Genomic DNA, 12,485 nt, shown 5'->3' on the forward strand with positions numbered 1-12,485 from the left:
CTTATTCTAGTATTTGTTCTTCTTGACGGTCTTCTTAATATTCTTTGTTGAGATTACAAGTTTTTCTCGATCGTCCTTGTGTTTTTCCTTATATCTTGAAGCATACTTTCTTCCTTGTATCCCAACAAGTTTTGACATAATCAACCTTGTTTCTTCATGGTTGTATCTTAAAGAATTCTCTGGTTCCTTCTTATACAAGGCTTATGGGTGGATTCTTAGAGTCTTGAGTCTTTTTCTTCTTTCCGGGTAGTAAATACTATTTCTTTTTCAAACCTTTTTCAAAGGCTTGAATCCTTATAAATTCTTTAGGGCATTAAAAATTTCTTCCTTCGACCAATTAACCATCCTTCGTCTTTTAATCTTTTTTTTTTTATCCCTTAATCCTTGCTTAGACACCCTAAACTTACTCGAAGATCTTTTGTCCTCGAAAGTTCACTTTTCATACCATGCCTTGGGGGAGTTCTTGGTCTTAGTTATGTCCTTCGAAGTACCTTGAGGGTCCTTTTGTAGGGGTTTGTCCTTCTCCGACATGTTTTTTCCAATTTTCCCTTGTGGCCTTTTGTCCTACTTTAAGGTCATGTACTTATTCTGATATTTGTTCTTCTTGACTGTCTTTTAACATCCTTTGTTGAGATTTAAAGCCTTTCTTGATCATCTTTATGTTGTTCCTTATATCTTGGGAGCATATTTCCTTCCTTGTACCAAAAAAGTATTGTCATAATCAACCTTGTCCCTTCAAGGTTTTATCTTAGAGAATTCTCTTGTTCCTTCTTCTACCAGGCTTATTGGTGAATTCCTAGAGTCTTAATCTTTTCCTTCGTAGGAGTAAATACTATTTCTTTTTCGAACCTTTTCTAAAAGCTTGAATCCTTATAATTCCTTTAGGGCATTAAAAATCTCTTCCATTGGTCAATTAACCATCCTTGGTCTTTTAATCTTTTTTTTTTTTTTTGATCCCTTAGTCCTATCTTGGACAAACTAAACTTACCCAAAGATCTCTTCATCTTACTTGGTCTCTTACATATTCTCCCCATCTTAAAAACTTGTCCTCAAAAGTTCACTTTTCTAACCATGCCTTGAGGGAGTTCTTGGTCTTAGTTATGTACTTCAAAGTTCCTTGAGGGTCCCCTTGCAGGTGTTTGTCCTTCTCCAACATAATTTTCCAATTTGCCCTTTTGGCCTTTTGTCCTACCTTAAGGCCATGTACTTATTTTGGTATTTGTTCTTCTTGACTGTCTTTTTAACATCTTTTGTTGAGATTACAAGTCTTTATTCGTCATCTTTATGTTGTTCCTTATGTCTTGGAGCATATTTCCTTCCTTGTACCCAACAAGTTTTGCCATAATCAACCTTGTCCCTTCAAGGTTGCATCTTAGGGACTTCTTTTGTTCATTCTCAAACAAGGCTAATTGGTGGGCTCTTAGGGTCTTAAGTCCTTTCCTTGGGAGTAAATGCTATTTCTTTTTCAAACCTTTTTTAAAGGCTTGAATCCTTATAATTCCTTTAGGGCATTGACAATCTCTTCCTTTGACCAATTAACCATCCTTGTGTCTTTTAATCTATTATTTAGATCCCTTAATCCTTTCTTGGACACCCAAAACATACCCGAAGATCTCTTCATCTTACTTGGTCTCTTACAAATTCTCCACCTCTTAAAACTTTCGTCCTTGAAAGTTCACTTTTCTTACCATGCCTTGGGGAGTTCTTGGTCTTAGTTATGTCCTTCCAAGTACCTTGAAGGTCACCTTGCAAGGGTTAATCCTTCTCCGACATGTTTTTCCAATTGCCCTTATGGCCTTTTTAACTACCTTAAGGCCACAAACTTCTACCGGTATTTGTAATTCTTGACTGTCTTTTCAACATCCTTCGTTGAGATTACAATAAGTCTTTCTTGGTCATTTTTATGTTGTTCCTTATATCTTGGAGAATATTTCCTTCTTTGTACCCAACAAGTCTTGCCATAATCAACCTTGTTCCTTCAAGGTTGCATATTAGAGACTTCTCTTACTCTTTCATGAACAAAGCTTATTGGCGGGCTCTTAGGGGTCTTAAGTCCTTTCATGGACTAAGTACTATTTCTTTTTCAAACCTTTTTCAAAGTCTTGAATCCTTATAATTTCTTTAAGGCATTGAAAATCTCTTTATTTGGCAAATTAACCATCCTGAGGTCTTTTAATTTTTTTTTTTTTTTTTTTTGATCCCTTGATCCTTTCTTGTACACCCTCAACCTTCAAGGTTGCATCTTAGAGACCTCACTTTGATCCTTCTTGAACAAGGCTAATTAGTGGGCTTTTACGGTCTTAAGTAATTTCCTTGGGAGTAAATGCTATTTCTTTTTCAAACTTTTTCCAAAGGCTTGAATCCTTATCGTTCCTTTAGGGCATTGACAATCTCTTCCTTTGGTCAATTAACCATTCTTGTGTCTTTTAATTTTTTTTTTTTGGATCCCTTAATCTTTTCTTGGACGCAATAAACTTACTCGAAGACATCTTCATCTTACTTGGTCTCTTACAAATTTTCCCGCTCTTAGATACTTCTGTAATCGAAAGTTCACTTTTTTACCATGGCTTGGGCGAGTTCTTAGTCTTAGTTATGTCCTTCCAAGTACCTTGAGGGTTTCCTTGCAAGGGTATGTCCTTCTCCAACGTGTTTTTCAAATTTGTCCTTGAGGCCTTTTGTCCTACCTTAAACCCATGTACTTATTCTCGTATTTGTTTTTCTTGATAGTCTTTTCAACATCCTTGGTTAAAATTACAAGTCTTTCTTAGTCAATCTTATGTTGTTCCTTATATCTTGGAGCATATTTCCTTCCTTGTACCCAACAAGTTTTTCCATAATCAACCTTGTTCCTTCGAGGTATATCATAGAGACTTCTCTTGTTCTTTCTTGAACAAGGCTTATTGGTGGGCTCTTAGGGTCTCTAAGTCCTTTACTTGGGAGTAAATGCTATTTCTTTTTCAGAGGCTTGAATCCTTATCATTCCTTTAAGGCATTGACAATCTCTTCCTTCGGCCAATTAACCATTCTCGAGTCTTTTAATCATTTTTTTGGATCCCTTAATCCATTATTGGACACCCTAAACTTACTTGAAGATCTCTTCATCTTACTTGGTCTTTTACAAATTCCCCCATCTTAAAAACTTTCATCCTTGAAAGTTCACTTTTCTTACCATGGCTTGGGGGAGTTCTTGGTCTTAGTGATGTCCTTCCAAGTACCTTGAGAGTCCCCTTGCAAGGGTATGTTCTTCTCCGACATGTTTTTCCAATTTGTCCTTGAGGCCTTTTGTCCTACCTTAAACACATGTACTTATTCTCGTATTTGTTTTTCTTGATAGTCTTTTCAACATCCTTTGTTAAAATTACAAGTCTTTCTTGGTCAATCTTATGTTGTTCCTTATATTTTAGGAGCATATTTCCTTCCTTGTACCCAACAAGTTTTGCCATAATCAACCTTGTTCCTTCAAGGATGCATCTTAGAGACTTCTCTTGTTCCTTCTTGAACAAGGCTAATTGGTGGGCTCTTAGGGTCTTATGTCATTTCCTTGGGAGTAAATGTTGTTTCTTTTTCAAACGCTTGAATCCTCATTATTCCTTTAAGGCATTAACAATCTCTTCCTTCGGCCAATTAACCACCATTCTTGTGTCTTTTAAAACTTTTTTTTTGCTCCCTTAATCCTTTCCTCGACACCCTAAACTTACTCGGAGATCTCTTCATCTCACTTGGTCTCTTACAAATTCTACCCCTCTTAAAAACTTTCATCCTTGAAAGTTCACTTTTCTTACCATGACTCGGGGGAGTTCTTGGTCTTAGTTATGTCCTTCCAAGTACCATGAGGGTCCCCTTGCAAGGGTATGTCCTCCTCCGACATGTTTTTACAATTTGCCCTTGTGGCCTTTTGTCCTACCTTAAGTCCATGTACTTATTCTCGTATTTGTTTTTCTTGAAAGTCTTTTAACATCCTTTGTTGAGATTACAAGTCTTTCTTGGTCATTTTTATGTTCTTCCTTATATCTTGGAACATATTTCCTTCCTTGTACCTAACAAGTTTTGCCATAATCAACCTTGTTCCTTCAAGGTTGCATCTTAGAGACTTCTCTTGTTCCTTCTTGAACCATGCTAATTGGTGGGCTCTTAGGGTCTTATGTCCTTTCCTTGGGAGTAAATGCTGTTTCTTTTTCAAACGCTTGAATCCTAATTATTCCTTTAAGGCATTAACAATCTCTTCCTTCGGCCAATTAACCACCATTCTTGTGTCTTTTAAAACTTTTTTTTGGATCCCTTAATCCTTTCCTCGACACCCTAAACTTACTCGAAGATCTCTTCATCTTACTTGGTCTCTTACAAATTCTACCCCTCTTAAAAACTTTCATACTTGAAAGTTCACTTTTCTTACCATGACTTGGGAGAGTTCTTGGTCTTAGTTATGTCCTTCCAAGTACCTTGAGGGTCCCCTTGCAAGGTTATGTCCTTCTCCGACATGTTTTTCCAATTTTCCCTTGTGGCCTTTTGTCCAATCTTAAGACAATGTACTTATTCTGGTATTTTCTTTTCTTGACCGTCTTTTGAACATCATTTGTTGAGATTACAAGTCTTTCTTGGTCATTTTTATGTTCTTCCTTATATCTTGGAGCATATTTCCTTCCTTGTACCCAACAAGTTTTGCCAAAATCAACCTTGTTCCTACAAGGATGCATCATAGAGACTTCTCTTGTTCCTTCTTGAACAAGGCTAATTGGTGGGCTATTGGGGTCTAAGTCCTTTCCTTCGGAGTAAATGCTATTTCTTTTTCAAAGGCTTGAATCCTTATCATTCCTTTAGGGCATTGACAATCTCTTCCTTTGGCCAATTAACCATTCTTGTGCCTTTTAATCCTTTTTTTGGATCCCTTAATCCTTTCTTGGACACTCTAAACTTACTCGAAGATCTCTTCATCTTACTTGGTCTCTTACAAATTCTACCCCTCTTAAAAACTTTCATCCTTGAAAGTTCACTTTTCTTACCATGACTTGGGGGAGTTCTTGGTCTTAGTTATGCCCTTCCAAGTACCTTGAGGGTCCCCTTGCAAGGGTATGTCCTTCTCCGACATGTTTTTCCAATTTTCCCTTGTGGCCTTTTGTCCAATCTTAAGACAATGTACTTATTCTAGTATTTGCTTTTCTTGACCGTCTTTTCAACATCCTTTGTTGAGATTACAAGTCTTAAATTGTCATTTTTATGTTCTTCCTTATATCTTGGAGCATAATTCCTTCCTTGTACCCAACAAGTTTTACCATAATCAACCTTGTTCCTTCAAGGTTGCATATCTTAGAAACTTCTCTTGTTCCTTCTTGAACAAGGCTAATTGGTGGGCTCTTGGGGTCTTAAGTCCTTTCCTTCGGAGTAAATGCTATTTCTTTTTCAAAGGCTTGATCCTTATCATTCCTTTAGGGCATTGACAATCTCTTCCTTTGGCCAATTAACCATTCTTGTGTCTTTTAATCCTTTTTTTGGATCCCTTAATCCTTTCTTAGACACCCTAAACTTACTCGAAGATCTCTTCATCTTACTTGGTCTTTTACAAATTCTCCCCCTCTTAAAAACTTTCATCCTTGAAAGTTCACTTTTCTTACCATGGCTTGGGGGAGTTCTTGGTCTTTGTTGTGTCCTTCCAAGTACCTTGAGGGTCTCCTTGCAAGGGTATGTCCTTCTCGGACATGTTTTTCCAATTTTCCCTTGTGACCTTTTATCCTATCTTAAGACATTGTACTTATTCTGGTATTTGCTCTTCTTGACTGTCTTTTCATCAACAAAAAGTCTTTCTTGGTCATCTTTATGTTATTCCTTATATCTTGGAGCATATTTCCTTCCTTGTACCCAACAAGTTTTAACATAATCAAACTTGTTCCTTCAAGGTTGCATCTTAGAGACTTCTCTTGTTCCTTCTTGAACAAGACTAATTGGTGGGCTCTTGGGGTCTTAAGTCCTTTCCTTCGAATGCTATTTCTTTTTCAAAGGCTTGTATCCTTATCATTCCTTTAGGGCATTGACAATCTCTTCCTTTTGGCAATTAAACATTCTTGTGTCTTTTAATATTTGTTTTTTCGATCCCTTAATCCTTTCTTAGACATGCTAAACTTACCTGAAGATCTCTTCATCTTACTAGGTCTCTTACAAATTCTCCCCCTCTTAAAATCATTTGTACTCGAAAGTTCACTTTTCTTACCACGGCTTGGGGGAGTTCTTGGTCTTAGTTATGTCCTTTCAAGTACCTTGAGGGTCCCCTTGCAAGGGTATGTCCTTCTCCGACATGTTTTTCCAATTTTCCCTTGTGGCCTTTTGTCCTACCTTAAGGCCATGTACTTATTCTTGTATTTGTTCTTCTTGAAAGTCTTTCAACATCCTTTGTTGAGATTACAAGTCTTTCTTTCCGAAAACAAAAAAAAGGGTAGGTGCAGAGACTCAATGGAAGCTGTTCTAACAAATGGTCATTTTTATGTTCTTCCTTATATCTTGGAGCATAGTCTTTCTTGGTCATTTTTATGTTCTTCCTTATATCTTGGAGCATATTTCCTTCCTTGTACCCAACAAGTTTTGCCAAAATCAACCTTTTGTTCCTACAAGGATGCATCATAGAGACTTCTCTTGTTCCTTCTTGAACAAGGCTAATTGGTGGGCTCTTAGGGTCTTAAGTCCTTTCCTTGGGAATAAATGCTATTTCTTTTTCAAACCTTTTTCGAAGGTCTGAATCCTTATCATTCCTTTAAGATATTGACAATCTCTTCCTTTGGCCAATTAACCATTCTTGTGTCTTTTAATCGCTTTTTTGGATCCCTTAATCCTTTTTTGGACACCCTAAACTTACTCGAAGATCTCTTCATCTATCTTACTTGGTCATTTACAAATTCTCCCCTCTTAAAAAATTTTGTCCTCGAAAGTTCATTTTTCTTACCATGGCTTGGGGGAGTTCTTGGTCTTGGTTATGTCATTCCAAGTACCTTGAGGGTCCCCTTGCAAGGGTATGTCCTTCTCCGACGTTCTTTTCCAATTTTCCCTTGTGGCCTTTTGTCCTACCTTAAGGCCATGTACTTATTCTCGTATTTGTTCTTCTTGAAAGTCTTTCAACATCCTTTGTTGAGATTATAAGTCTTTCTTGGTCATTTTTATGTTCTTCCTTATATCTTGGAACATATTTTCTTCCTTGTACCCAACAAGTTTTGCCATAATCAACCTTGTTCCTTCAAGGTTGCATCATAGAGACTTCTCTTCTTCCTTCTTGAACAAGGCTAATTGGTGGGCTTTAGGGTCCTAAGTCCTTTCCTAGGGAGTAAATGCTATTTCTTTTTCAAAGGCTTGAATCTTTATCATTCCTTTTTTTAGATCCCTTAATTCTTTATTGGACACCCTAAACTTACTCGAAGATCTCTTCATCTTACTTGATCTTTTACAAATTCTCCCCCTCTTAAAAACTTTCATTCTTGAAAGTTCACTTTTCTTACCCTGGCTTGGGGGAGTTCCTGGTCTTAGTTATGTCCTTCCAAGTACCTTGAGGGTCCCCTTGCAGGGGTTCGTCCTTCTCCGACATGTTTTTCTAATTTGCCCATGTGACCTTTTGTCTTGCCTTAAGGCTTATTCTGGTATTTGTTCTTCTTGACAGCATTCTTAACATCTTTTGTTGAGATCACAAGTTTTTCTTGGTCATCTTGTGTTATTTCTTATATCTTGGAGCATATTTCTTTCCTTGTACCCACTAAGTTTTGACATAATCAACCTTGTTCCTTCAAAGTGGCATCTAAGTGACTTCTGTTGTTCCTTCTTGTACAAAGCTTATTGGTGGGTTCTTTGGTTCTTAAGTCTTTTCCATCTTTCCTGGGAGTAAATACTATTTCTTTTCCAATCCATTTTTAAAGGCTTTAATCCTTATAATTCCTTGCTAGGGCATTGAAAATCTCTTCCTCGGTCCCATTAACCTTATTTGGGTCTCTTAATCCTTTTTTTGGATTCCTTAGTCGTTTTTGTTTATTCCTTAATCCTTTCTTGGGCACCTTAAATTTACCCAAGTATCTTTTACAAATTTTCTCCGTTTTAAAAACGTTCATCCTCGAAAGTTTACTTTTCTTACCATGCCTTGGAGGAGTTCTTGGTCTTACTTATGTCCTTCCAAGTTCCTTGAGGATCCTTGCATGGGCTTGTTCTTCTCCGACATATTTTTCTAATTTTCCCTTGTTTTTTCTTGCCTTATTCTGGTATTTGTTTTTCCTGACTGTCTTCTTGACATCGTTTGTTGAGATTACAAGTCTTTTTTGCTCATCTTTGTGTTTTTTCTTATATCTTAGAGCGCATTTCCTTCGTTGTTCCCAACAAATTTTGACATAAACAACCTTGTTCCTTCAAAGTTGTATATTAGAGATTTCTTTTGTTCCTTCTTGTACAAGGCTTATCGGTGGTTCTTAGGGTCTTAAGTCCTTTCCGTCTTTCCTTATTTTCTTAGAGTAAATACTATTTCTTTTTCAAAGGCTTGAATCCTTATAATTCATTGCTAGGGCATTGAAAATCTCCTTTGGCCCATTGACCTTTCTACCGTCTCTTAATCCTTTTTTTATATCCCTTAATCCTTTTTTGGGCACCTTAAACTTACTCGAGTATCTCTTAATCGTATTTGATCTCTTACAAATTCTCCCCCTCTTAAAAACTTTTGTCCTTGAATGCTCACTTTTCTTACCATGCCTTAAGGTAGTTCTTGATCTTAGTTATGTCCTTCCAAGTTCCTTGAGGGTCCTTGCATGGGTTTGTCCTCCTTCCACACGTTTTTCTAATTTTCCCTTATGGCCTTTTGTCCTTCCTTAAGGCCACATACTTATTCTGGTATATTTTTCTTTCTTGATCGTCTTTTAAACATCTTTTGTTGAGCTTACAAGTCTTTCTTGGTCATCCTTGTGTTTTTTCCTTATAGCTTAGAGCATATTTCATTTCTTGTACCCAACAAGTTTTGACATAATCCACTTTGTTCCTTCAAGGTTGTATCTTAGAGACTTCTCTTGTTCCTTCTTATACCAGGCTTAGTGGGTTCTTAGGGTCTCAAGTCCTTCTTTCCTTGGTGTTACTAGGTTTCGTAATCCTTGAAACAACTCTTCGCCTTGTAAAGATTGCTTTCTCTTGAGACCATCCTTTTTATGAGGGCCTAATGTCTTAGTTCTTTCATCTTGGTGTTATGAACTCTTGGGGTTACTACTTGTCCTCGGGGTCAAGGTTATCTTAGCTTGTACAATAACCCTAAAGTTAATCAAACACATAAAAGCCTTGTGGCATCCTTATCTTAAACTCTTAAGGCTGTTCATTCCTGATTGTGGTGGAGCATCTCTCGAGCAGGCCCATAGAGGCCCATAAAGAACCTTGACTTTGATATTACTCTGTCACGAGTTGCGACTATATAAAAAACTTGAAAAGACAAAGAAAACGGTAAAATATTTCCCGTTTAAAACAAAAACATAAAATAAATTTTATTCAAAATAAATTTTATGAGTTTAAATACATTGGCCCCCGTTAATAAAACAACTTAAAACATTAAACAGTTGAATGACTCTATATGGCACTGGCTCCAGATCCACTTCCAACCTCGACCAGCTTCTTGTCGCTTGTTAAAAATATGAGAGAACTAAAATGAGTACAAAGACTCTGTAAGTAGCATACTTGACTGCTCTTAACTTAACTTATCTTCCTTCCTTCCTTTCATACATAACCATCAAACTCAAAAAGTCCAAAAGATTATCCATTATCTCACTTGTAAACCAAATACGACTTAATTTAACCTTTCATTAGAACCAATTAAGCAAATTCTTTTATTCGATTGCTTCCTTCCTCTCAAATTTCACCAACTAATTTTTGTGAACCTTATTCCTTGATTCCAAGAATTCTTCTTTCCAATTGTCTTTTTTTTCAATGTTTTCATACTTTTTATGAAATATGACATCTTATTCCTGGATTCTAACCCTACTTTTTATGAAATATGACATCTTATTCCATAATTCTAATCATTCTTCGACTTCCAATTGGATATTCCAATAAATAGTCCTCCATTTACCACTCAAGTGGATTGTTTTCCTTTTTATATAAGGATATCATCTCATCTAATTCTTCGAGGAAACCATAGACGATTCTAACTTATAACTTTATCTTTCTTCCTTCCTTACATACTTTAAACCAAAATTTGTATCCAAATTTAACTTTCTTCTATCCTTCCATACATAACCATTCAACTTAGAAACTTAAAAAGATTGTCAATTCTCAAAAAGTTGGGACTCCAATCACATACTTAAACACAAAATTCTTGTATCCAAACTTTATCTTCCTTCCCTCCTTACATACATAACCTTCACACTCAAAAAATCCAAAAGATTAGACTAAAAAGCAATTAAACTTTTCTTTAGCACCAATTATTGACTCAACAATTCTTCGCTTTCCAATCATCCTTAATTCAAATTCTTTCATACTTCTTATGACATAATACATCTGATTACAGCCATTCTTCACTTTCCAATGGTCTATTTGAATATGTAACCCCACGTCTACCACTGTACACATAATATTTCCTCCTTTATGTGCATAATACCTAGTGTTATTTTTTCATTTAATTCATCACGGAAACTCATTGACAAATCTAAGAAGTGCCTTCATCCATCATCTTAATGATCCATCCAATTTACAAATCTTTACAACCCCTTTTTCTCATTTTCTGTAAAACAAACCTCCTTGCTTAGTTGCTTGATCATTATCTCAAATTCAAAAAAAATCACAAGAACTCTGTACACAAAAAGGAATTCACCACTTTAGAATAGGCCCTAGTGTTGTATCCTTTGTAAGGAATGACCAAGGATCTAGATCATCTCTCCTATGGTGGAAGAGCTTCTTCTTCATCCACTTACTTGAAATTTTATGGAATCTTTATGTTGAAAGAAACAATAGGAAAGGATTGGAAGATCTTGGGGTGCAGTCTAGCCTTATTAGATCACACTTCTGTATGGGGGAGTGTGTACAACTTCTTGTAATTACCTCTAAATCTTATTTTGTTTGATTGGAGTATCTTTTTAGGTCAATTGGGATCCACTTGGGATATGACACCCGTTTCTTTTAAACTATCCTTAAGGTTTTATTTTGCTTGATTTCAGCACTTTTGTAGGTCAATTGGGTTCCTCTTGGGATGGTTTTCTAGTGTTCCTCTCGTATTCTTTTATTTGATCTTAATGAAAGCTTCCCTTTCATTTTTTTTTTTTTCTTTCTAAAAAAAGGATCTATTCATAACTACCTAAAAAGTTTATAAAACAAAAGAGTAATTTAATTCCTTACTCATGAACCTCTTTCAACTTTAGCATTCATTATAATCCTTTATTGTAGCATGATATCAGAAGCATAAAGAACATCAAAAAAGAAAAACAAAGACATTAAGCATAGGAATCTAACCTTATTAGGATCACAATATTGCCAAAAATGTAATTCCTGCTAGACCCAGACCGGACATATGGAAGTTCATGATGTCAAATAGAAAATTTCTTACATGATGGAGTGTTCAAAGTAGCAACCGGAGTTGGATTCCTTGTAGAATGACCTCAACTTTATTTATCTCCATATATGTCCAGCATTTCCATCTCAAAATTTCCACAACATAGTTACTAACCAAAATCTTCTGCATTAGCAAAGGAAATATGAGCAATAATGATAAACCAATGAGATATGGATAATTTGAAACCTAAAAGTGAACATTGAGCATTTTTTTTAAAGTTTGACCCGTAAATAGAACTGATTCTAGCTTGTTATTCTTAAGAATTGAAGTGTGTGAATAGAATCATCTAAAATAATATTTACATGATCCAAATTTGATAGGCCAATCTATACTCTCGTGCACGGAGTTAAACAAGCACCAAATATCAACTTTGAAAGTTTTGCAATATTTTTGCACCTTGTCATGAAGCAAGCTAGCAAGACAAAAACTTCTAAAGAAACCATAGAAAACATGCTTTCTAGGAATTTTCACATTTGAAATTCACTTCCATCAGAAACGTACATCTTTTTAGACTCTGCATCAAATTCTTTCTTAGACTCTGCCTTTTCCTCTTCAGCTGACCAACTTCTTTCTTCTACCTTTAAAAAAAATGTAATGCAGAGAAAATGTCAAAAAAAAATTAACTCTAAACTTATTAAAAAATAAAACGAAGTTCGTCCTTAAATTTGCAGGGTTAATTCACACATTGAAAACATAAAACACTGAGAACTGAATGTTGTTCAAATCGATAAAACGTTTGAATAGGGAAGAATCTACATATATGTCACAATTGATAACTTAATCAGAGGATGCTATCAATTGGAATGCCTTCTTATATCCTTTCTAGCTTCTTTTGACCACTGGATCATTTTATTTTGTTCACTTCAATTATTTTTTAACCCCTAAATAAGAATAACCTATGAAGTTTTCAAGTGAACCCCCAAATCTGAACAGCCGGCTGTACCCTTAAAAT

At 35.8% G+C, this 12,485-nt stretch overlaps 2 long non-coding RNA genes across 3 annotated transcripts; one reads left to right on the plus strand and one right to left on the minus strand.

The window, feature by feature from the left end:
* On the plus strand, window positions 1-12,017 carry LOC111467445. The gene is made up of 5 exons (XR_002714557.1): window positions 1-246; window positions 393-1,135; window positions 10,930-11,017; window positions 11,368-11,462; window positions 11,854-12,017. It is a non-coding gene; the product is annotated as an uncharacterized LOC111467445 (long non-coding RNA).
* Window positions 1,282-5,807, minus strand: LOC111467444. Of its 2 annotated transcripts, none has more exons than XR_002714556.1 (3): window positions 5,313-5,807; window positions 2,344-5,280; window positions 1,282-1,460 (listed from the first exon to the last, which is right to left on the minus strand). It is a non-coding gene; the product is annotated as an uncharacterized LOC111467444 (long non-coding RNA). The 2 variants fall into 2 exon arrangements; XR_002714555.1 differs by having other exon boundaries at window positions 1,282-1,574; window positions 2,229-5,280.
* Window positions 12,018-12,485: the final 468 nt, after the last annotated feature.

This window comes from Cucurbita maxima, unplaced genomic scaffold, assembly GCF_002738345.1.
Source record: "Cucurbita maxima cultivar Rimu unplaced genomic scaffold, Cmax_1.0 Cma_Scf00034, whole genome shotgun sequence".
Taxonomy (NCBI): domain Eukaryota; kingdom Viridiplantae; phylum Streptophyta; class Magnoliopsida; order Cucurbitales; family Cucurbitaceae; genus Cucurbita; species Cucurbita maxima.